We start from the raw sequence: 26,091 nt of genomic DNA on the forward strand, positions 1-26,091 counted from the left end.
TAACTATCACATAAAGCATTCTTATCATGAGTCTCATGCATAAAATTATTACTCTCCACATAAGCATAATCAATTTTATTTGTTGCAGTGGGAGCAAATTCAACAAAGTAGCTATCATTATTATTCTCATCATCAAATATAGGAGGCAAAGTATCATCAAAGAAAATTTTCTCCTCAATGCTTGGGGGACTAAAAAGATCATGAAAACCAGCTTCCCCAAGCTTAGAACTTTCTATATCATTATCAACAATGGTGTTCAAAGCGTTCATACTAATATTACTACCAGCATGCAAATAAGATTTCATAGGTTTTTTAATTTTCGCATCAAACAATCCATGTTTTAAATCAGGAAATAGCATAAGAAGCTCATTCTTGTCCATTATGCCAAACTAGTGTAAACAAGAAACAAAAAGATGCAATTGCAGGATCTAAAGGAAATAGCTTTGAGTACTTACAACAGCGAAAATAGCTTAGTAGCCGAGATCCGGAGTGTGAGTACCTTTTACCTTTCCTCCCCGGCAACGGCGCCAGAAAATAGCTTGATGTCTACGCCCCCCTCCTTTTCCTGTAGACAGTGTTGGGCCTCCAAGAGCAGAGGTTTGTAGAACAGCAGCAAGTTTTCCCTTAAGTGGATCACCCAAGGTTTATCGAACTCAGGGAGGAAGAGGTCAAAGATATCCCTCTCATGCAACCCTGCAACCACAAAGCAAGAAGTCTCTTGTGTCCCCAACACACCTAATAGGCGCACTAGTTCGGCGAAGAGATAGTGAAATACAGGTGGTATAAATAAGTATGAGCAGTAGCAACGGCACTAGAAAAGTGCTTTGCCCAGGACAGTAAACAAGCAGTAGTAACGCAGCAGTAGTAACGCAGTAAAACAGTAAACAAGCAGCGATAGCAGTATTTAGGAACAAGGCCTAGGGATCAGACTTTCACTAGTGGACACTCTCAACATTGATCACATAACAGAATAGATAAATGCATACTCTACACTCTTGTTGGATGATGAACACCATTGCGTAGGATTACACGAACCCTCAATGCCTGAGTTAACAAGCTCCACAATTCAATGTTCATATTTAAATAACCTTAGAGTGTAAGATAGATCAATACGACTAAACCAAGTACTAACATAGCATGCACACTGTCACCTTCATGCTAAGAAAGGAGGCATAGAACACATCGATACCATCATAGCAATAGTTAACTTCATAATCTACAAGAGATCATAATCATAGCCTACGCCAAGTACTAACACGGATGCACACACTGTCACCATTACACCGTGCAGGAGGAATAAAACTACTTTAATAACATCACTAGAGTAGCACATAGATAAATTGTGATACAAAACACATTGCAATCATAAAGAGATATAAATAAGCACTTCACTATGCCATTCATAACAGTGAATAAGTATTCTGTGAAATATAGCCTAAGAGACCCACACGGTGCACACACTGTCACCTTTACACACGTGGGACAAGGAGTCTCCGGAGATCACATAAGTAAAATTCACTTGACTAGCATAACGACATCTAGATTACAAGCATCATCATATGAATCTCAATCATGTAAGGCAGCTCATGAGATTATTGTATTGAAGTACATAGGAGAGAGATGAACCACATAGCTACCGGTACAGCCCCGAGCCTCGATGGAGAACTACTCCCTCCTCATGGGAGACAGCAGCGTTGATGAAGATGGCGGTGGTGTCGATGGAGGAGCCTTCCGGGGGCACTTCCCCCTCCCGGCGGCGTGCCGGAACAGAGACTCCTGTCCCCCAGATCTTGGCTTCGCGATGGCAGCGGCTCTGGAAGGTTTTCTCTGGTTTCGTCGAACGTATCAGGGTTTTCGCGACGGAGGCTTTAAATAGGCGGAAGGGCAAGGTCGGTGGACTTCTAGGGGGCCCACACTATAGGGGGCGCGGGCCCCCCCTTGGCCGTGCCGGCCTAGGGTTTGGTGGCCCTGTGCCCCCTCTCTGGCGGTTCTCGTGTGTTCTGGATGCACCTGGGCGTTGATTTCGTCCGATTCCGAGAATATTTCGTTACTAGGATTTCTGAAACCAAAAATAGCAGAAAACAGGAACTGGCACTTCGGCATCTTGTTAATAGGTTAGTTCCAGAAAATGCACGAATATGACATAAAGTGTGCATAAAACATGTAGATATCATCAATAATGTGTCATGGAACATAAGAAATTATCGATACGTCGGAGACGTATCATTGAACATCAGCGTCGTCTAATTCTGAAGATGAAGGAGGTGGTAAGGAATGATGTAACATCCCAGGTAATGGGGTTACAAAATTAGAGGAAACAGATGTGTGCATTGCATTCATGCATAGAAAATCTGGGGAATTTTCGCGCTTTAAAGTAAAACAGTCACAGTAACTGAAGTTTCACTTGACCTTGGTGGAATTGAAGTAGCTCATCAAGTCAAGCGCTATAAACCTCAATGTGACTTTGTTAAAACTTTGTTTTGGGTAGAGATAATTTGATCTAAGGGGTTAGATCAAATGGAATTAAAATCAACACAACAACACTTGAATCAATGATCAATTGCTTGATCTCATAACAGATCATAATAAGGTAATCCTTGTCATAACATATGAACACCAATTCAATTGCAAACCAAGTAACAATAAGATGAAGAAACCATTCTTCACTTATCTTTTCCATGTCTTAAACTAATCCATGATCCTACCATGAACCTCATGGTATTCATTTACTTCATTCTTGGAAATATGACAAGGAGATCAACCCTAGGAATATGTATTCTTCTCTATTCCAAATAGTTAAGCATCAACCCTAGAATGGTGAGAGTTCTATAGTATGTATTAGAGAAGCAATGGAAAACCTTAAGCTAAAACCTTGGATATACATCCAAGTATTCCAACCATCACTTTGAAGAGAAACCCTAGGATATTATTCCAGACCATCTCTAAAGAGAGAACCTAATTATGTTAAACCTAGATATTGATGATCACATCAACCTCTATGGAGCCTAAACTTAGGTTAGTATTGAAGTCTTTCCAAATGAGAGAAACCATAGATACCCATTTTTATCTTTACATACTTAAGAATCAAGCACAACCTTGAGTTAAAGTATTAGTTTGCAAACCATTTCCCTTGGAGTAGTGAGATAACCTAATATCACATGGAATAATAACATATCCATAAATTGATAAAGTAAGGAGGAGATTAATTCAACCAAGATAGCCAAGTGGAGTTGTAGACTTGGTATCTATTGAGATATGGTGAATACACCATAAATCCTAGAATAAACCATACCTTTGTAAGAGAGCTCAAGCTAAGGTGTTACCCTCAAGAAAGTTAAGCCAACAATTGAATGTGAGGGAGAGAACTATCCATATAAACCCTGATGATTATATCATCATTGCTAAAGTAGAACCCTAACAGCATATCTCAGGCATTCTCCTGGGATATAAGCTATTGAGACAACTATAGCCATGTCCACCCAAGAAACTATAAGAGAGATATTATACCCTAGTTGATCAAGACAGTACTTAATCTTGGGAGTGAGAAACCTAATTCTTGAGAGATAACTTAGGAAGCCAAACCTTGATCATTATAAATTGAGTGATGATCATAAACCCTAAGAACTTGAGATAAAGATATTAAGAACAAGTTGACCATGCCTAATCCATGATCATGCTCTTGATGTATGTGAGGATAAGTTAAAAACTAATAAGATAAGTAGATATCATTCACCACATGAAATTATAGGGAGATCAATAGTAAGCAACCCTAGGCTTATATCCTAACCTTAACTTGAGAACCACTTGGTGATCATAAGTAGAATTCTACCACATCTACATTCCACTTATTCTTCACCTCAGAACCACAAGAAAACCTTAGAGTAAACCCCATACTTAATATGGCGAGAAACCATCCATCCATATGACCAAAGTTAACTATAAAAAAAGAACTATAACAACTTTAGTAACTTTAATGATAAATTGAGGATAGTAATAGAAGTTAAATGGTAGAAGATAAAACCAATTCTCAATATCTTAGTAACTAAAGGAGGACGTAAAATGTTAATTAAGCCATCACCTTATCATGGTTAGAGGAGATTAACCCTAGCACATGCAATATGGTGTCATCCCATATCTACTACCTAGCATAATATCTCAACCCTAGTTTGTGCATCACTTGGGTGATCTCAACTATAAACTTAGTTCACATTAGAGATCCAAACCATGCATCATTAGGGACTATAGTTAGAACTCTATAATTGCTCACTCATTAATCCTTATGCTTCAAATATTAAACATAAGAAACACCTAATGCTAAATTCCATACTGAAAACCCATGTGTGGTGAATAACCACTCATAGTAACCATTTGACTTAATAACCAAGAACCAACTATGAGGAGAGTAATACTTACTCTAAGTACTTCAAGGTGTTATTAAAATAATAGTACAAGTATTAAATTTGAAATAGAAATTAAGATAAACCTCATAAGACCTTAACAAGCAAGTGCTCACATAAATTCATGTGTAAGTGACCAACAATCTCAAATGAGAGATCAAGTCCCTAGTGACATTTTAGCACATGAAGTTATGCCATCCAAATCACTCTCTTATGAGAAATTCATAAATAAACATTACTTTGGAATTGTTTCTTGCAAGATAAAACCAAATAAAACTCTATATATCATTAAGTAAGATCAACAATCATTGGGAAAGTAATTTGGATATTTCCAAGGGCAATATTCAAACTAATGCATATATGGTTATTTAATTCAAATCCCAATAGTAATTAATAAACCAATGCTCTAGTATTCCTATTGAATTTTATAATACACCACAATAATCTTTAAAGTATCTGCAGTGCCTTGTACTAATATTTGTATGAATCAAATAAGCAAGACCTGCAAAATAGAAAGGAATTCAAATCAGAATTCAAAACAGAATTATAAAATAGAAAAAGAAAACAGATAAAAGAAAAAGAGGAGGAAAACCACCTGGACCCTTACCTGGCCGTGGCAACCCACCAAGCAGCCCATCAACATTGGCCCAACACAGCCCATCACGGCCCGAGTACCCCTTCGCGTGGATAAAGGCGAAGGAGACGTCGTCGTCTTCGTCTTCGTCCTGGACGCGCGGGAGCTCGCCACCGCGACGCCGACGCCACGTCCCGCGGTCGCCGCCGACGCTGCTGACCGCCAGCACACGCCTGGAACCCTATAAATGGCGTGGACGCCCTCAATTTCTCCTCTCTTCTTCTCGTTTGCGCCAGAACCCGAAACCCTAGCTCGCCGGCATTCCTCTCGCCCCACCATCTCCGACCACCCCTGGAGCCGCCGTTGGGCTCAAGAGGAGCGCCTTGATGTCCTCGTCCATCTGGTAAATGGGCGCGTCAAGGGGAGCTCGGAGGAGAGCAAATTCGGTCGTTCCCTTCCGCGGTTCTGCGAGGGAAAAGTCGACTGTGTCGCCGTCTCCGGCCATCTCCGTCGCCAATTCGAAGCAACACGCAACAAGGGTAAGCATGCGCTTCTCGGCAACCGATTATTAGCCTTTAGCCTCCACCGTAGCTCGCAATCGCCATAGTCCGCCGTGCACTGCCACTGTTTGCGCTCACCGGAGCTACTCCGGTGACCATCAGAGGGCGGCGCCGCCACCATAAGGTTCGCCTCGACGTCCTCATCCCAACGCACCTACGCACCACCTCGCGGGACACCGGTATCGCCGGCGAACCTCGCAACTGGCCGCCGGCCAGCCCATTCCCTGCCACCTAGACGCCACAGAGGCACCTGACGTGGACTCTGGCCCACGGGTCAGTGTCTAGTGCTAGGTTCTGCCACGGTACATAAACCGTTTTCTTTATTTTAATTTCAATTCAATAATTACTGAAACTTTATAAAAATGTAGAAAATTCATTTTAAGTCAAAAAAATATTAATGAGATATTAAAATTCTTAGAAAAGAAAACTCTATCCAATAAAAATATAAAATGAAATTTTTATTTTTAATAAAAATTCAATTATTTAATACTTGTTATTTAAGCCTTTAATTTTAATTCTAAATCCAATTAAAATTCAATAATTAGGAAAAAGGTATTAAATAAATAAAAACCAGTAAAGTAAATAACGAAAAACAATAAAATTAATTTTCCTTCACTATTAATTTATTAAATCCTTATTAGGAGGATTTTAAACCCTAATTAATAATTATCTTAATTATTAATTATTTAAAAATAATAAGATGCCAAATCCAATATTAATTTTATTTCAAAGTTATTAATAACTTCAACCTTAAAGTGAAGTTATTAATTCAAGAACTTTAGGTTATTTAGAAAACCCTAATTTCATAAGTAATAGAACCAGGAACCCATAATTTAATGTGGGACCCTAAAACCCTAATACCATTAGGAAACTTAGCTCCATTTATTCAAATAAACCCTAAATTGTTTCCAAACCTAAACCCTAAGTAACATGTGATCATGTTACTTCATTAGTAATCATAAATTCATATCTAGCAACCAAATACTAGTTCAAATCCACATAAAATATGGGAACCCTATCACCGCTAATTAGTATCCCATGTATTTATCTTAATCAAACTTAGATAATCAAATAGAATCAACCAGAGTTCCTATCCTTAGAGGCAACAACCTTAATTATCCATATTTAGCATCACACCCTGTGATGAACCATAATAGCAACCCTGTCCATTAATTGTGCATCACACACCATAACCACTAAACCCTACTAGTGTTAGATATTTATCAAACATCCTATTTAGGAACCAACCAATCTTTACTTAGGGAATTAAATAGCTAACCTAGACAACCTCAACCCTAATTGATATACTTCTTATTACTTAAGAAGTATGTTCTTCAAAAGTTATTCTTTTGAAGTAAATAAAGAATCATCACCAACCCTGCTTATAAAGACCTATCAACCTTAGCTAGCTATCACTAGCAAGATAAACCCACCTTGACAACAACCATGTATAATGAATTGCTTAGGATGCCTAGGCATTAACTCAATCCATACAAGCCCTAGTTATTAATGAATCCAACCCTGTTTGGATCCATCTAATACTTACTCCAGAAACTAACTGAAACCATAGTCAACCATAGAACCCCCTCAACCTAATTATCATACTTGTTCTTTATTAAAGAACATGTTCTTCAAAAGTTATTCTTTTAAAGTATATGATAATTAATCATTAACCATGCCATATAGTACTAAAACTGACCACTGTTCTTTACTTGTTAACATTATGCCAATTATCATTCTTTGTGTGCTCAATTGATTATTATGCTTTATTATCTACCTGTTTATAATACCAAGTAAATCACACCTGAATAAGAACCTTGTATGTGAATCACTCTAAAAGTGCAACACACCCTAAACCAATCATTACCACTCACCAATCCTAAATCATTGGGATTAGGACACGCTTAGAACGATTGCATCTCATACTCATGCATTACTGCATCCTTGCCAATATTTTAAACATCGTCCTTACCGGACGATGATGCTATTTCAGAATTTGGAGTTACTACGTATCGAAGACCTTGTCTGCATAATCTTGCAGTCAAGAAAGGCAAGTTCATCACTTGCTCATGTCATTTGATTATTTCTATCAAATTACTTGCAAAGTACTATGGTTATCACTATTGCATAAAAACCAAAACCACTACTTTCATAATTATGAATATGACTATGTGGTGGGCAATGGAACCATGGATTGTGTTGATATGGTGGAGGTTCCATTGCACGGGCTTATATCCATCTAGGATTAAACAACAAATGTCGCCAGTGATTCTTGTGCCGTAATACCCGTGTTAACCATAAGATCCGGAGTAGGACGGAGTAGTCAAAAGTGTTTCCACCTCTCGTTCATCAACGGATGCGCTTTACCGTAGACACTTGTATCTGTCAGGGCAAGCGGTTGGCTGGGGAAGCCTTAAGTCCCCACGGCATAGTCCGTAGACACTTGTCGCTCGAAGTGCAAGCGGTTGGCTGGGGAAGCCTTAAGTCCCCACGGTATTGCGGTCTATGATGGGTTGCAGCTACCGGCGAAGGAGTTTGGTTCGATCCCAAACTGTCGTCGTGGTCGGGGTCCACCCGTGAGTGGGAATAATGGGACCGGCGAGGACCCAGGGTCGGGGCATGCAACAAAGGGTGGGTGTTCGAGGTAGCGGAGGAACATGATTGGCTAGACCTTATACCGGGCCTCACACCAAAGGAAGTGTGGACGAGAACATGACTCGGTTGGCACCAAGGTTAAGATCTCTTATGGGTAAAGCAACACACCTCTGCAGAGTGTAAAGAACCGTGACCTGTCACTCCCTGTTCCGGGATAAGGAACTGCGAACGCGGCCGGAAAGGAACTCCATGAAGTTCTAGTAAACCGGTGAAGGCTGACGGACATAGTTCTTTTGAATAAAAGCAACCTCTTGAAGAAATGGTTATGAAAACTTGCATTGGTATTAGACTTTCTGGTCTAATGCTGTAGCTAGTGCATTAAACACCTCTTTCCTATAATGAACTTGTTGAGTACGCTCGTACTCATCCCACTCTTAAATCCCCTGCTTAGATATGGAGGCATCGAAGGAGGATCTACAGTGCAACTCGAAGACCGAGGAGTCAACAACTACTTCAAGATACAGGACCCTGTCAGAGGAATCAGATACCACATCCATCAAGAAGAAAACCTAGTTTAGCCATAGAAGGGAACTAGCTTTCTAAACCTAGCTCCTATTTAGCTAGAATCTATTCTTCGCCTCTGTAGCTAGTTAAATACTCTACAAATAGAGTTCGTGATAAGATTAGACTACGAGTCGTTCTTCCGGAGTTTATTTGCAGTTTTACCTCATTGTAAAGTAGGAGGCTGTGATGATCTTATGTAACAGAGTCGATGTTGTAATTCTATAGACATACCTTGGACCCGCATATGTTTCTGTTGTACCACTCTGAGCGATATAATACTAGTGGAACGATGTTTCATTGGTGTTATATCAGACTTGCATACTACACCATGCAGTGGTATGCCGGGTCACCACAGTTGGTATCAGAGCAAATGCTTTGACCCTAGGATTAAAACCCTTTAAATGAGACCTATAGGATTGGTAGTGTCTATAGGGAGTTGTCTTAGTTAAACCAAATACTATATATGACCTGAGATGGATATTCACTTGAGAATAATCCTGACACACTTGAGTCAACCTTTCTTACATATCATTCCTAAGTGAAGTTAGTTAGCTAATCCTAAACATGTAGCCCATCAATAAGTCCTTAAAACAATAGATGAGTAGATCACAGTTGGTATACAATACATGGTAGTCCAAAGAGAGGATACAACCATAAGGAAGATATCCTATTGGAAGATGTGTACCAACATATGCTATGATTAAGTAAGAATTGTTCAGACATGTAATAGGAGTAAATCAAGTGATGAAGATAATTAAGAAATCCTAATAGAAGATGTAGACCAAGTTAAGTAATGAGTAATTAAAATTATCTAGATATGTGAAACAATTGATAGTAAGTAATAACTATGAGTCATATTAGGTAGTATAGACCATGATGAGTCAATCATGGGAAATAAGGAAGAGTGATTGGAATAATATATGTCCACTTACATGGTAGAGTTGCTAATCATATATGATTCACATGGGAATCATTATGTGATAAACATCTAAAGTATTTAGGAAAAGAACAATAAGAAGCCAAGTGCTAAACAAATAGTGCAAGAGCTGTGTTCCAAAAATATGGGAAGTGTGCCAAGCACATCATGACCATAGTCTCAGGATAAGTACAAACACTTGGAAGTATAGGAGCTATATTCCAATAGTTATGTATTTAGAATAGTGATGTTAGAATCTGAATATACCATATGAAGTAGTCCTCAACATAATGGAAGCTAAGTTAGTACTTCCAAAGAAAATTAGGTTAACCTTAACCATCCCAAACCACTTTGTTTCAAGTTTATCACATTGCAAATGTGCAATTACGGTAAATGTTGAGATAAATAGTAGAAATCCCCATATTCGTGCTAAGTATCACGATATAAACCTATCTTATGTGGTGTTATATACTACACATCAGAGCCTGATGTTTAGAGATATATTACTCAACTATTATATTCAGGCTTATGATGGTGTGTATTATAAGCACAAAGCTGAATCTTCTTGGATTTTATTGGATTTTCATTGTTTGACTAGATCCATACATGAAGTTTGACTTTGGTATGCAAATGCATGTTGCAATATCAAGTCCTTACTTGATGCTATAGATCTAGAGGGTAATAGTAATCGTGTGAGGAAGTGACGAATTGAGAAGATTCCGGAGACAAGATGAAGGTCTATCAGATAAAGGAAACAAAGTTGTGGGAAGCAACCACAAAACTCCGAAGGAAGTACCAATCAAAACTCATGCTTAGCCTCAACAAAGGAGTACTTTAGTACATTAGAAGCATGAAGGTGAGAAACCTGGTGATTATGGTGAAGCTCAAGCAGATCCATAGTCAACATAGAAGAGGGAATGCATGGGAAATCACTTCGAATACTATAATCATAGTGTTAGCTAGTGGTTTTCTTGCAACAATCAACCCTCGAAGAAAGAAAGATGACCTATGAACTCATAGCAGATATAAGAAGACCACAGTTGGTATCAGAAGACCACAGTTGTGGTATAGGATCAATACTGCGAGATAGAGTAGAAGATGTCTCGACCAATTGGTCAAAACCTATAATAGAATCCATTTTTAGATAACAAATAGCTACAATTGGTATCAAGTAGTCCACCATTGGATTATTTGTACCAAGAAATTGTGAACAAATAAAAAAAAATTGTTAGCTAAATAACACTGACCTATAATCATTTAGACGAAGGATTCACATTGGATGTCCACAATTGAGTGGATGCACCACAGATATTCTTCACAAGACCTAGAAGAGTACAAACCATAAACTAGACCTAGACCAATATTCTAATCATAAGTCCAATAGTTGGAAGAAAAGGAGCTGAAGACCATAAGAGAACTCTCAGGGGTAGAGTAAAGATTGAGTTGGCTGTATAATGACTCAATACTTTGAGTAAGATAGATGAAGAAGGTCTGAACTGAGAGGAAGTTCTATCTTATTTTCATAAGATTATTGGACATTTCTTTCAGAAAGATGTCAGACCAGAAGCCGAGATTCATACCTCGAGGAAGTAAGAAGTGGACTAGAACTTGAGAAAGTGAGTAATATTTATTCAGAAGTACGAGAGCTCAAAGAAGCTAAGTTTAATGAAGTTGGACGAAGGAAATACCGTAGACCAATAAAGCCCAGGATGGTCAAAGAATGAAGAAGATTGACTATATCAAAACTAAATACTAAAAGAATAATTCCTTTCATGGAACCTAAATAACACAAAATAGTTATAGGTATCAACTATAAACCATGATTGGATGGACTAAATGAGTCTAATCCACTCTTAGAGGAATAAACCACCCTGATCAATTCCATAGTAAGTACCTTACCAAGTACCATTATTGCAGTTTTGGTAGTAAGGGAAAAACAAAGACCTATTTTATCAAATAGGATAATGTTATCCAATTAGTCCTCAATTAAGACTGTCAGTACAAGAAGAAGTCCCAATCATTGAATATTCAATGAGAAAGGAAACAAGCTTTTAATATTGGAGGAAATCATGGAAGTAAAGGAAGTAATAGTTGTTTGATGTCAAACACTAATGGATTCCAGGAAGAATCTGGACAAGGGATATATTCAATTATATCCAGTGAGATCACCAAGGAGTTTGAGAAAAGATGTAGTTTGCACAAGTCAGATCCACACTCCGAAACGTGAGAGATATCAAACTTCGAGGACGAAGTTTAGTTTAAGGGGTAGAGACTGTAATATCCCAGGTAATGGGGTTACAAAATTAGAGGAAACAGATGTGTGCATTGCATTCATGCATAGAAAATCTGGGGAATTTTCGCGCTTTAAAGTAAAACAGTCCACGAATCGAAGTTTCACTTGACCTTGGTGGAATTGAAGTAGCTCATCAAGTCAAGCGCTATAAACCTCAATGTGACTTTGTTAAAACTTTGTTTTGGGTAGAGATAATTTGATCTAAGGGGTTAGATCAAATGGAATTAAAATCAACACAACAACACTTGAATCAATGATCAATTGCTTGATCTCATAACAGATCATAATAAGGTAATCCTTGTCATAACATATGAACACCAATTCAATTGCAAACCAAGTAACAATAAGATGAAGAAACCATTCTTCACTTATCTTTTCCATGTCTTAAACTAATCCATGATCCTACCATGAACCTCATGGTATTCATTTACTTCATTCTTGGAAATATGACAAGGAGATCAACCCTAGGAATATGTATTCTTCTCTATTCCAAATAGTTAAGCATCAACCCTAGAATGGTGAGAGTTCTATAGTATGTATTAGAGAAGCAATGGAAAACCTTAAGCTAAAACCTTGGATATACATCCAAGTATTCCAACCATCACTTTGAAGAGAAACCCTAGGATATTATTCCAGACCATCTCTAAAGAGAGAACCTAATTATGTTAAACCTAGATATTGATGATCACATCAACCTCTATGGAGCCTAAACTTAGGTTAGTATTGAAGTCTTTCCAAATGAGAGAAACCATAGATACCCATTTTTATCTTTACATACTTAAGAATCAAGCACAACCTTGAGTTAAAGTATTAGTTTGCAAACCATTTCCCTTGGAGTAGTGAGATAACCTAATATCACATGGAATAATAACATATCCATAAATTGATAAAGTAAGGAGGAGATTAATTCAACCAAGATAGCCAAGTGGAGTTGTAGACTTGGTATCTATTGAGATATGGTGAATACACCATAAATCCTAGAATAAACCATACCTTTGTAAGAGAGCTCAAGCTAAGGTGTTACCCTCAAGAAAGTTAAGCCAACAATTGAATGTGAGGGAGAGAACTATCCATATAAACCCTGATGATTATATCATCATTGCTAAAGTAGAACCCTAACAGCATATCTCAGGCATTCTCCTGGGATATAAGCTATTGAGACAACTATAGCCATGTCCACCCAAGAAACTATAAGAGAGATATTATACCCTAGTTGATCAAGACAGTACTTAATCTTGGGAGTGAGAAACCTAATTCTTGAGAGATAACTTAGGAAGCCAAACCTTGATCATTATAAATTGAGTGATGATCATAAACCCTAAGAACTTGAGATAAAGATATTAAGAACAAGTTGACCATGCCTAATCCATGATCATGCTCTTGATGTATGTGAGGATAAGTTAAAAACTAATAAGATAAGTAGATATCATTCACCACATGAAATTATAGGGAGATCAATAGTAAGCAACCCTAGGCTTATATCCTAACCTTAACTTGAGAACCACTTGGTGATCATAAGTAGAATTCTACCACATCTACATTCCACTTATTCTTCACCTCAGAACCACAAGAAAACCTTAGAGTAAACCCCATACTTAATATGGTGAGAAACCATCCATCCATATGACCAAAGTTAACTATAAAAAAAAGAACTATAACAACTTTAGTAACTTTAATGATAAATTGAGGATAGTAATAGAAGTTAAATGGTAGAAGATAAAACCAATTCTCAATATCTTAGTAACTAAAGGAGGACGTAAAATGTTAATTAAGCCATCACCTTATCATGGTTAGAGGAGATTAACCCTAGCACATGCAATATGGTGTCATCCCATATCTACTACCTAGCATAATATCTCAACCCTAGTTTGTGCATCACTTGGGTGATCTCAACTATAAACTTAGTTCACATTAGAGATCCAAACCATGCATCATTAGGGACTATAGTTAGAACTCTATAATTGCTCACTCATTAATCCTTATGCTTCAAATATTAAACATAAGAAACACCTAATGCTAAATTCCATACTGAAAACCCATGTGTGGTGAATAACCACTCATAGTAACCATTTGACTTAATAACCAAGAACCAACTATGAGGAGAGTAATACTTACTCTAAGTACTTCAAGGTGTTATTAAAATAATAGTACAAGTATTAAATTTGAAATAGAAATTAAGATAAACCTCATAAGACCTTAACAAGCAAGTGCTCACATAAATTCATGTGTAAGTGACCAACAATCTCAAATGAGAGATCAAGTCCCTAGTGACATTTTAGCACATGAAGTTATGCCATCCAAATCACTCTCTTATGAGAAATTCATAAATAAACATTACTTTGGAATTGTTTCTTGCAAGATAAAACCAAATAAAACTCTATATATCATTAAGTAAGATCAACAATCATTGGGAAAGTAATTTGGATATTTCCAAGGGCAATATTCAAACTAATGCATATATGGTTATTTAATTCAAATCCCAATAGTAATTAATAAACCAATGCTCTAGTATTCCTATTGAATTTTATAATACACCACAATAATCTTTAAAGTATCTGCAGTGCCTTGTACTAATATTTGTATGAATCAAATAAGCAAGACCTGCAAAATAGAAAGGAATTCAAATCAGAATTCAAAACAGAATTATAAAATAGAAAAAGAAAACAGATAAAAGAAAAAGAGGAGGAAAACCACCTGGACCCTTACCTGGCCGTGGCAACCCACCAAGCAGCCCATCAACATTGGCCCAACACAGCCCATCACGGCCCGAGTACCCCTTCGCGTGGATAAAGGTGAAGGAGACGTCGCCGTCTTCGTCTTCGTCCTGGACGCGCGGGAGCTCGCCACCGCGACGCCAACGCCACGTCCCGCGGTCGCCGCCGACGCTGCTGACCGCCAGCACACGCCTGGAACCCTATAAATGGCGTGGACGCCCTCAATTTCTCCTCTCTTCTTCTCGTTTGCGCCAGAACCCGAAACCCTAGCTCGCCGGCATTCCTCTCGCCCCACCATCTCCGACCACCCCTGGAGCCGCCGTTGGGCTCAAGAGGAGCGCCTTGATGTCCTCGTCCATCTGGTAAATGGGCGCGTCAAGGGGAGCTCGGAGGAGAGTGAATTCGGCCGTTCCCTCCGCGGTTCTGCGAGGGAAAAGTCGACCGTGTCGCCGTCTCCGGCCATCTCCGTCGCCAATTCGAAGCAACACGCAACAAGGGTGAGCATGCGCTTCTCGGCAACCGATTATTAGCCTTTAGCATCCACCGTAGCTCGCAATCGCCGTAGTCCGCCGTGCACTGCCGCTGTTTGCGCTCGCCGGAGCTACTCCGGCGACCATCAGAGGGCGGCGCCGCCACCATAAGGTTCGCCTCGACGTCCTCATCCCAACGCACCTACGCACCACCTCGCGGGACACCGGTATCGCCGACGAACCTCGCAACTGGCCGCCGGCCAGCCCATTCCCTGCCACCTAGACGCCACAGAGGCGCCTGACGTGGACTCTGGCCCACGGGTCAGTGTCTAGTGCTAGGTTCTGCCACGGTACATAAACCGTTTTCTTTATTTTAATTTCAATTCAATAATTACTGAAACTTTATAAAAATGTAGAAAATTCATTTTAAGTCAGAAAAATATAAATGAGATATTAAAATTCTTAGAAAAGAAAACTCTATCCAATAAAAATATAAAATGAAATTTTTATTTTTAATAAAAATTCAATTATTTAATACTTGTTATTTAAGCCTTTAATTTTAATTCTAAATCCAATTAAAATTCAATAATTAGGAAAAAGGTATTAAATAAATAAAAACTAGTAAAGTAAATAAGGAAAACAATAAAATTAATTTTCCTTCACTATTAATTTATTAAATCCTTATTAGGAGGATTTTAAACCCTAATTAATAATTATCTTAATTATTAATTATTTAAAAATAATAAGATGCCAAATCCAATATTAATTTTATTTCAAAGTTATTAATAACTTCAACCTTAAAGTGAAGTTATTAATTCAAGAACTTTAGGGTATTTAGAAAACCCTAATTTCATAAGTAATAGAACCAGGAACCCATAATTTAATGTGGGACCCTAAAACCCTAATACCATTAGGAAACTTAGCTCCATTTATTCAAATGAACCCTAAATTGTTTCCAAACCTAAACCCTAAGTAACATGTGATCATGTTACTTCATTAGTAATCATAAATTCATATCTAGCAACAAAATACTAGTTCAAATCCACATAAAATATGGGAACCCTATCACCGCTAATTAGTATCCCATGTATTTATCTTAATCAAACTTAGATAATCAAATAGAATCAACCAGAGTTCCTATCCTTAGAGGCAACAACCTTAATTATCCATATTTAGCATCACACCCTGTGATGAACCATAATAGCAACCCTGTCCATTAATTGTGCATCACACACCATAACCACTAAACCCTACTAGTGTTAGATATTTATCAAACATCCTATTTAGGAACCAACCAATCTTTACTTAGGGAATTAAATAGCTAACCCAGACAACCTCAACCCTAATTGATATACTTCTTATTACTTAAGAAGTATGTTCTTCAAAAGTTATTCTTTTGAAGTAAATAAAGAATCATCACCAACCCTGCTTATAAAGACCTATCAACCTTAGCTAGCTATCACTAGCAAGATAAACCCACCTTGACAACAACCATGTATAATGAATTGCTTAGGATGCCTAGGCATTAACTCAATCCATACAAGCCCTAGTTATTAATGAATCCAACCCTGTTTGGATCCATCTAATACTTACTCCAGAAACTAACTGAAACCATAGTCAACAATAGAACCCCCTCAACCTAATTATCATACTTGTTCTTTATTAAAGAACATGTTCTTCAAAAGTTATTCTTTTAAAGTATATGATAATTAATCATTAACCATGCCATATAGTACTAAAACTGACCACTGTTCTTTACTTGTTAACATTATGCCAATTATCATTCTTTGTGTGCTCAATTGATTATTATGCTTTATTATCTACCTGTTTATAATACCAAGTAAATCACACCTGAATAAGAACCTTGTATGTGAATCACTCTAAAAGTGCAACACACCCTAAACCAATCATTACCACTCACCAATCCTAAATCATTGGGATTAGGACACGCTTAGAACGATTGCATCTCATACTCATGCATTACTACATCCTTGCCAATCTTTTAAACATCGTCCTTACCGGACGATGATGCTATTTCAGAATTTGGAGTTACTACGTATCGAAGACCTTGTCTGCATAATCTTGCAGTCAAGAAAGGCAAGTTCATCACTTGCTCATGTCATTTGATTATTTCTATCAAATTACTTGCAAAGTACTATGGTTATCACTATTGCATAAAAACCAAAACCACTACTTTCATAATTATGAATATGACTATGTGGTGGGCAATGGAACCATGGATTGTGTTGATATGGTGGAGGTTCCATTGCACGGGCTTATATCCATCTAGGATTAAACAACAAATGTCGCCAGTGATTCTTGTGCCGTAATACCCGTGTTAACCATAAGATCCGGAGTGGGACGGAGTAGTCAAAAGTGTTTCCACCTCTCGTTCATCAACGGATGCGCTTTACCGTAGACACTTGTATCTGTCAGGGCAAGCGGTTGGCTGGGGAAGCCTTAAGTCCCCACGGCATAGTCCGTAGACACTTGTCGCTCGAAGTGCAAGCGGTTGGTTGGGGAAGCCTTAAGTCCCCACGGTATTGCGGTCTATGATGGGTTGCAGCTACCGGCGAAGGAGTTTGGTTCGATCCCAAACTATCGTCGTGGTCTTGGGCTCCGATGGATGACGAGCGGTTGTATATGGCCTTATCGTCTAGTGATGCCCCTATCGTCTAGTGGTTCAGGACATCTCTCTTTCAAGGAGGCAGCGGGGATTCGACTTCCCCTGGGGGTAGGGAGTATTTTGAAAGGAGATTAATCATAGATTATCAAAAATCCTAGACTAAATTCTTCCTGGGTCGATGCCCGAGCGGTTAATGGGGACGGACTCGGAGCAGAGTGGGAGAAGGAGCGGAGCCACCTCCTCAAATAAGAAGGCGACGGATCTCTGCTGGTGTGTTCGAGGCCAAGAAAAGTTTGTTCTCCCGGTCGACCGTGGTGGCGAGGAGGAGATCAGAGGATTCTTGGTGAGCCCGGTTGTTTCCCTTCTCCTGGCCGGCCTTGGAGGCGAGGGGGAGTTGGGCTGCTGCTGGTGGCTCGTCGCTCCGACGAGATCAAGGTTAGTCCCGGTGTGCGGCCGGATGGAGGTGACCTGCATCTTTTCTCCATCTATGTCTCGCCATGGAGGTGATGAGAGAGGAGGAGATGGTGTGGTGATCTCTGGACGGTGCATGCCCATGCCTGCGGGGTGCTATTTTCTGGAAGCTCTTGTGGATCTTGTCATGCTGGAACGCTGCCTTGCTGCCTGGCGAGTTATTCAACGGGGGACCTTTGCTGGCTCCGCTGCCTCTCCCCCTTTTTCGATGGCCGAAGGGTGGCCCTCGACCAGGAGCTCTACCTCCTCTGGAGGCCCTCTGCTACACAGTGCTGGAGCTCACCATTGTTGCGCCACCAAGTGGTTCATCCCCGGTGGGGTTGTCGCGGCCGGCACTGGTAGTTCCTCGTCGGATTGGACAGTGTCGCGAGCTACTTTCTCTCTGACCTCGGCGTCATACGCCTTGAGGTCGCCGGCGACCGGTGGAGAAGGAGACCAAGCACCTGATTGCTTTTTCCTATTTCTTGCTAAGGTCCTTTCTGCAAAGTTCAATGCATTTTCTTCAAATTTTAGGTTTTCTAGGGCCAGAGATGTAAAAGGGCATTGTTGTAAATATTGTACCACCGTTATTAATGTATGCTTCCAGGCCTTTCGAGGCCGTTCTTGTTCAAAAAAAAAGTGTATGCCGATGGAAAATTAATGGAGCACTTGATTTTGTAATAGATCAAAGATGAGGCTGCTACGTGGAGTATGGCGGGAGCGAAAGCATTGAGTAATGTAATACCGCGAGAGTAGGTGTTACATTTTTTTTGGCTTGGCCTTTTGGCCAAGTATGGGAATGTAAAACTCTAAAACTTCTTCTTTACCAATGATAATGGCAAATCTTTTGCCTTGTTTCAAAAAAAAAAAAAGCAAGCCAGGTACAGATGGGCTCGACGAGAGTGCTCTCGAACTGACGTACTGAAGCCACATCGATCAACTGCCGAGAGGGCACCATCCGAAGTGAAGTCGGATCAAATCAAACGACCTCACCCAAGGCCCCAAGCCTAGTAAATGGATGTGACGTGACACACGGATGAGGTCTGTAACAAGATGAGCATGAACAAGGGAGAGCGGCAAGGAAGATTCAGAGAAGTTTGTTGTGCTGATTTGGACGCCGTGCCATGTCCTATCGTCAAGAGTTGAAATTGTTGGTCGATACAATGTTAAAGCAAAGAGCGTCGGGCGTAGTTATTGCTGTTAGTTGGCAGTACGAAGGATCTTATCGGACCAAAAATATCTGAGCTTTACTGCTCTGGGATTCCTATCGCCGTGCCTTCTACTAGGAGGACTAATCTGCAAACCAATAGCAGCCTCAGCGAGAGGAAGCTGCGGGCAGAGGACAAAACTTTAATTTTGAAGGATTGGCAGGGGCCGCGCGAACGCGTACCCCTCTACCACAAATTATGACGTCCACTCTCCCACTTAGGGAGATGGTAGACCAACGCACTAACCAAGTGCAATGTTAGCCATTGATCTAGGCCACGGCCCTTCTTGATCGGCCGTAGACCCCGTCCAGGTAAGTAAGTTGTACGTAGCACCGGGCGCCTCTTATATAGCCACCTCTACCGCCTCACATCTTCATTCGGCTTTCGAGGTGGTACTAAACGAGAGCGCCTTGCTGCAGCCGTGGGACGGTGGTGGGTCGTATCATGGGCCTGTTTCTGGTGGAAGCTGGATAAGAAGTGGGCTTTCGATGACTCGGCCTAGTAATCCGAGTACTATCGTTTGGCGTCTGTTTCTTTTTTTTTTTTTTGATGCAAGTCCCAGATCTATTAAGGAAAACCACCGGTACATACATCCCCAACAAACAAGAAAAAAACAAACAAATCCTGGGGGAAGACAGCCGCCGCTGCCATCACCGCGCATCGAAGGCACGCCGCCGCCATCGTCGCTCCGGGGAGCTTTGCAAAGGCCAGCAGCCGGAAGTCCTCCAAGAAAGGGGCCACGGAGGCCCTACGCGCCGAGGAAGAAGCCACCATCTTCGATGTCGTCGCCGGCGAGCTTCCGCAAGCTCCGGGATCCAACCTCCTCCACCATACCTCAGCAGCTCCACGCCGTCGTTGGAGGGGACGACGCCGCGTCGACAGAAGAGCTCGAGGACGGAATCTCCGAAAAGCACGGCCGCCATCGTCGCCCTGATGACCGCACCGGAGAACTCCCACAGGTCCGTCGCCGGCGCGAAGAACGACGGCGAGAGGGGACTCGGACCGGGGAGACCAAAAGGCCGTAAGCAGCAGCGCCGCCCCCACGGAAGCACCGCCGCCGGCCACACACACCCACGCCCTATTTACAGCCCGAACGCACAGATCCGGGGTTCCCCCACCCTTCCGCCGCCGGAGCGGACGGAGAAGGGGAGGGGAACCCACGGCGGCGCCGGGGAAACGGGGGGGAGACGGTAACGCCCTCTCTTCGCCTCTCACTACTGTAGCTGGAGAAAGGGGACGGGGGAGGGGGCGACAGTAACTGGTCGCGTCTGTTTCTTTTCCGTGAGTGGAATCTGAGCGGCGAACGAGCTAAATAAAACCTATCGACAGTGCAGACCAGCGTAGTACAATGACTGTTCACTTCATAATCTACTTGACTGATCATATTTACTACCAGTACACATAGCTTCCCCGGACGTGGTAATTTGTCCACACCAGCACATAGTTGTGATCGTCCACCAACGCAGTGACCGGTGAAATATATTAGCAGGATATTTCGCCAAAAAAAATGTATTAGCAGGATGGAGTATTAGAGCAACTTTGGTCCCTTATATATCTGGCCTTTAAAACACGCATAAGGGGTGCTGAAAAATTGTTTTACCTGTGATTTTGGATAACCAGATGTAAACATGACATGAATATAAACTAAATTATAATTGTTTGATTTTAAACATCACACAATCTAAAAAAATCTTAATTACATCAATAGTTCTATTCCAAATAATCAAAAAAATAACAAATGGTCCGGAATGCAAATAATGGTTCAAATCACACATGAATGAATAGAAAATCAAATGAATAAAAGGGAGAAACTATGCAACTAGGAGTGGTGCTCAATGACATCATCTCAAAGCTAAGTATGTGTGGCATTGTCTTAAATTTGCCGCTACGTCTTAAGAAATGCTTCGAACTGGTATGGATTTCATGTTGGTTTGGTATGGCTACCAATATTATCATAGAAGAAACTCCAAGTACTCTCATCCTCGACGATCATGGTGTGGAGAATCACACATGTCGGCATGATGTTATTGAGGGTTTTATTGTCCAATAAACGAGGATGGCCTCAAACAATAGCAAATCGAGCTTGCAAAAACACCGAAAGCTCTCTCAGTATCCTTTTTGCATGCCTCTTGAGCAGTGGAAAAAACATATTGCTTCCTTCTTGTTGGATTTGGGATGTTGTTGGCAAATGTTGACCATGAAGCATTGATGTCATCGGCAAGGTAGTAGCCCATTGTGTAGTCATGTCCATTGACTATGAAGCTACAAGCCGAAGAATATCCACTAGCAAGCCTAGCAAAAATATGAGACCTCTCGAAGACATTAATGTCATTGATAGAATCCGGCAACCCAAATAAACATTGTCAAACCCACCAATCAACAATTGTTGCATCACGACTTCTTTTGGTGTACTTTTTTGTACCATGCAGCAGGGCACTTCTTCCATCTCCAATGTAGGAAATCTATGTTCTCAAGCATAGAGTGTTTGTACCATGTCGGTTGTCTCGATGTCATGGTATGATGGTCATGAGTTTGGAACACACCAATCGAAAGATAAACAGGAATTGCATAGCATTGCAATTGGCAAGGCCGCCCACTAGTTGTGGACACCGCCATCAGTGTAATAACATCAATGGTGGCGCGCCGATTCACGGGTCTTGAATCACTTAGTCTCATTTATGAGGTTTAATGAACTAAAGTGCAAATAACTCCTAGATTTTATAATCCGATTGGGTGTTTTTAATAGAAAAATGTCTTAATGAACTTGTCTTTTAATTTGTTGTAGACATCATGTCTGGCTTTAGAGATCACAACATAAAATGATGCTTGATCAAGAGCCGCTCTCTGCACGCAGCCACAACTTTGTGAGGTGGAGAACCACCTTGCGGGTAGTTTTATGGAACTTTGAATGGTTGCATGTGCTCGTTGCACCTCTCCTTACTCTCTGCCTCGCCAAGATATGAATGGAAAGCTAGTGAAGGAATTCATGCATGAGGAAAGTGTCATGAAACTCATGATGTCAACCATGTAGAATGAGACGATGGCTGAGTTGAAGCTCATGTTCTACAAGAAAGTCCAAATTGAGCATTACGATGTAACGAAAACAATCGAGAATTGCATACTTAAGGAAGGTGGTTGCATGCATCATGAGGCCATCTTGGTGGACCTACTAAGGCGTCTAGAGTTTTGGGGTTTCCCCACACCTCTGGAATATAACACCGATATCATCCTCGCATCACTCCTCCCATCTTATGATGACTTTATAGCATGTTACGAGTGTTGGAGCCAATGAAGAACATATTCCACATGCTCATGAAAGTGGCAGATGGATCGCTAATTTTGGAATAGACTAAGTTTGTCTTTCCTGACTACACTCTAGAAAACCCAAAAAGGGTATAAGAGTTCTATAGAATTATTAACTTAATTCTTTTCGCTCAACATTCTTGAGTCCTAAATATGTGATACTAAACAAGTGTGTTCAATTTGATGCAGGGATCCACCAAGAAGATGAGGACTAGAGAGAAGTGAAGTGCTTGCCTCGCTTGACTCGATGCCCGGGAGATGCGCTCAATGTCAAATCAAGATGATCATCCGAAGTGGAATACAAATTTTATTTAGCTTGTCATCTCATGATGGATTTTATTTCTTAAGATTTTAGGCTTGCATGCCGGGGAATTTTGTTAAGAATTATTAAGTGTGATGGATTTGTTCTCAGCTGAAGGCTTTACCTAAATACCTTGATCGTTGAAGTTATTGTCTTTAATTCAAAATTTGTCAAAATATTTTTAAGTTTGAAATTATCTTGGTGGTGGGGAGCCCCGTGATGGGGTGCCACTCTGGGCGGGCACAAAAAACAGAACCCAAAGACCAAAACCGAAAAAAACCGAGACCGAACCCGAAAAACCAAAAAAAAAATCGGTCTTCAGTTATAGCTCGGTCTTGAACATGAGGTGACCGAAATTTTTTTACTCTGTTCGGTTGTCGCCAGATGGAAACCTATACGACCAAAAAGACCGAGCTTCTTCCCACACATCAATTCATTTTCCACAGCAGCGCTGCAACCCCATTCATTTCCCTATTCTCTCGTTTGCTTCCCCTCGAGTTAGACACAGGCGACGCCCTGCCGCACATCTCCTAGACTCCTACCCAGGCACAAGGCCTAGCTCTGCGGCCGTTGCGCGACTCGCGCCCCTACGCACGACCTCGCCGCCACCGACCCAACCGACCCCGCTGCATCTCGGATCATGGGCGCCGGCAGCCAGATGGCCCAAAAGATGCAACGTTGCCGTCGCGCCCGTGCCACACGAACTCGTTTTCCGGTCGCCAACCACCCTGCAGACCGCAGCGTTGCGAGTCCAGACCCCCCAGCGATGCAAACTGTTTTGTCTGAGATGCATTTTCTGGGCAATTTTCCGTGATGCATCCTGTATGGTATTGGTAGCTATTTTTTATTTTGTCATCTGAGATGTATTTGATGTTGAAAATGGATAGCGGTGCAGTTTCGTGTTGCTGCTTTGTAGAGTGCATCTGAATCTCAAGATGAATATCTTAACTTTTGTGCTGCCACCGTATGTTGATGTGCTGCCATTTTATTTCTGCCAATATAAACAGAATGGAAAATTTTGTTGCCAATTTTTTCTATTTGGTCTATATGGTCATGACCGAAGACCGGACCGAAAAGACCGAAGACCGAATATAGAAAAACCGAAAAGACCGATGTAATATGGGTAGCATTTGTAGATGACCGGATTGCCAAAGACCGAAAAGACCGAACAGAGCAAACCGAACAGACCGAACGCCCGGACAGAGGTGCCACACAAACATAAGGCACCCGAGGTTGGGCTCGATGCGATTTTTTTTTTTTTGAGAATTCCAACACTTTATTATTCAGCGTTTAGAATATTTACAGGAAAAGACATTCCCTCTGGTACTAATCCTAGCCACAAATGACGGCCATGCGGTAACGAAGTTGCATACCGAGCAAGCTCGTGAGCCTCGGTATTAGATGCCCGGCTTTCCTGCCTGAAGGACACTCCGCCGCGCTCCCTAGCAGAGTCCTTTATCTCTTTGAGGATGTGACTTAACAGTCCAAGAAACTGGCCATCCAAGCCCTTGATCACCTCCAGACAATCAAAAGCCACCATGATCTCACCTCTACACAGGTCTTCGGCCAGAGCAATGGCTTCTATACACGCCATGGCTTCCAAGCACCCCGGATCAGTGATACCATCGAAAACAACCGCCGATGAGCCCATATACAGCCCAGCGAACGATCTGCACACTACTCCAACAGCACCACGGCAAGCTGTTTTGGCCACAGCCGCGTCGGCGTTGAGCTTACACTCTCCTGTCGGCGGTGGGCACCATCTTAGGGCCGCCCCTTTCTTGCCCCCTGCTGCCTACCTTTTTTCTCCGCGCTCATGTCCAAGTCCTGGATGAAACACTCAATGAAATGATGGGTCGAAAGAGGACTCTGAAACAGATCCTTGTTGGGGGGATAACCCCCGGTATGCCAAAGGCATGCCAAACCGGATGGTTTAAGCCATCGAGATACCGGTTTAACTTTCTTACCGGAACAGAGGTAGGAGTTTGGCTAAGTGAAGCCAAGCCGGCATCCCCAGGGGGGTATGCCAGAACCCGGTAAAGAAGATACCGGAGTGAAGGGCCTGTCGGCAGGACTGGTCAAAGATTCTTCCCAGGGCAAGAAGACAAGGATGAGCTAAGCAAAGTGGCTTTAATCAGAGCCCTGGCGCCAAAGGGAGGGATGACGCTCAAAGAAGCCGGAGGACATCAGCAGCCCTGATTAAAGAGGACCCCGGCGTCATCTGTGATTAAAGTAGCTTTGTAAAGTAGTTTGTCCAGTCAAAGATGCCATTAGGGTTTCTTGTTCTGTAAGCCACCCTATCCCCTATATAAGGAGAGGGGGTACTGCCTCTTACAGGCGCGAGACCATAGGGAGGATTAGGCAATCGAACTTGTAACCATGTTGAGATCAATGAAGCTAGCGATCTAGTAAAGAGTTCTTCCTCTTGTCTCTCTTCTTGTATACCGGCCTCTGGTTGTGTTCTTGAGGAAAGCATCCGGAAGTTCTTCCCATATAATCGCAAACCCTCCCCCGAATCCTCTAGCGTCCATTCGGCCCCAATCTAAGCCATCCTATGGCATCTGTCTGTTCACCACGACGACAGTTGGCGCCCACCGTGGGGCTGGAAGTGGCGCTTGAAGGAGTTCATATTCGGGCGGGCATCCTCGAGGTCGCCGGCGAGCGCACGGTGTCCGCGTTGGTGCAGCGCATCTACGCCATGGACTTCATCAACGATAACGCGGGCTGCTTCGCCAACGGCGGCATCTTCCCCAAGAACGGCCGCATCATCGAGTTCGGAAGCCACCGCGTCTACTTCGGCACCGTTCCTGTGCGCCAGTGCCTCTCGCCGGTGCTGGTGGCGCCGGATCCGCCAAGATGGCTACATGCAGGCCGCGCTCCAGGGAGCGTGGAGGTGATGATGGCAGGCGCGGTCGACGCCGGCAAAGAAGCTGTGGGTGAAGACGCTGGGCGTGCGGTTTCGACCCGTGCAGCCAAGCCACCGCTGGAGCGAGGCGCAGGCGCAGCGGGAGCACCGTCCGCACCACCGGAGACACCGCTCCAGGCGGCGATGAACGTCCTCGCCACCCCCATCGCGCAGAACATCGACCCGGTAGCGGCTCAGGCGGAGCTGGAGGCGCA

General features: G+C 41.8%; 1 non-coding gene across 1 annotated transcript; it reads right to left on the reverse strand.

Moving 5' to 3' along the window:
• Positions 1-19,527: 19,527 nt before the first annotated feature.
• Positions 19,528-19,686, reverse strand: LOC127297712 (U1 spliceosomal RNA). The gene has a single exon (XR_007849404.1). It is a non-coding gene; the product is annotated as a U1 spliceosomal RNA (small nuclear RNA).
• Between the last annotated feature and the right edge of the window lie 6,405 nt (positions 19,687-26,091).

The sequence above is a fragment of the Lolium perenne genome, chromosome 4 (genome assembly GCF_019359855.2).
Source record: "Lolium perenne isolate Kyuss_39 chromosome 4, Kyuss_2.0, whole genome shotgun sequence".
In the NCBI taxonomy this organism is placed as follows: domain Eukaryota; kingdom Viridiplantae; phylum Streptophyta; class Magnoliopsida; order Poales; family Poaceae; genus Lolium; species Lolium perenne.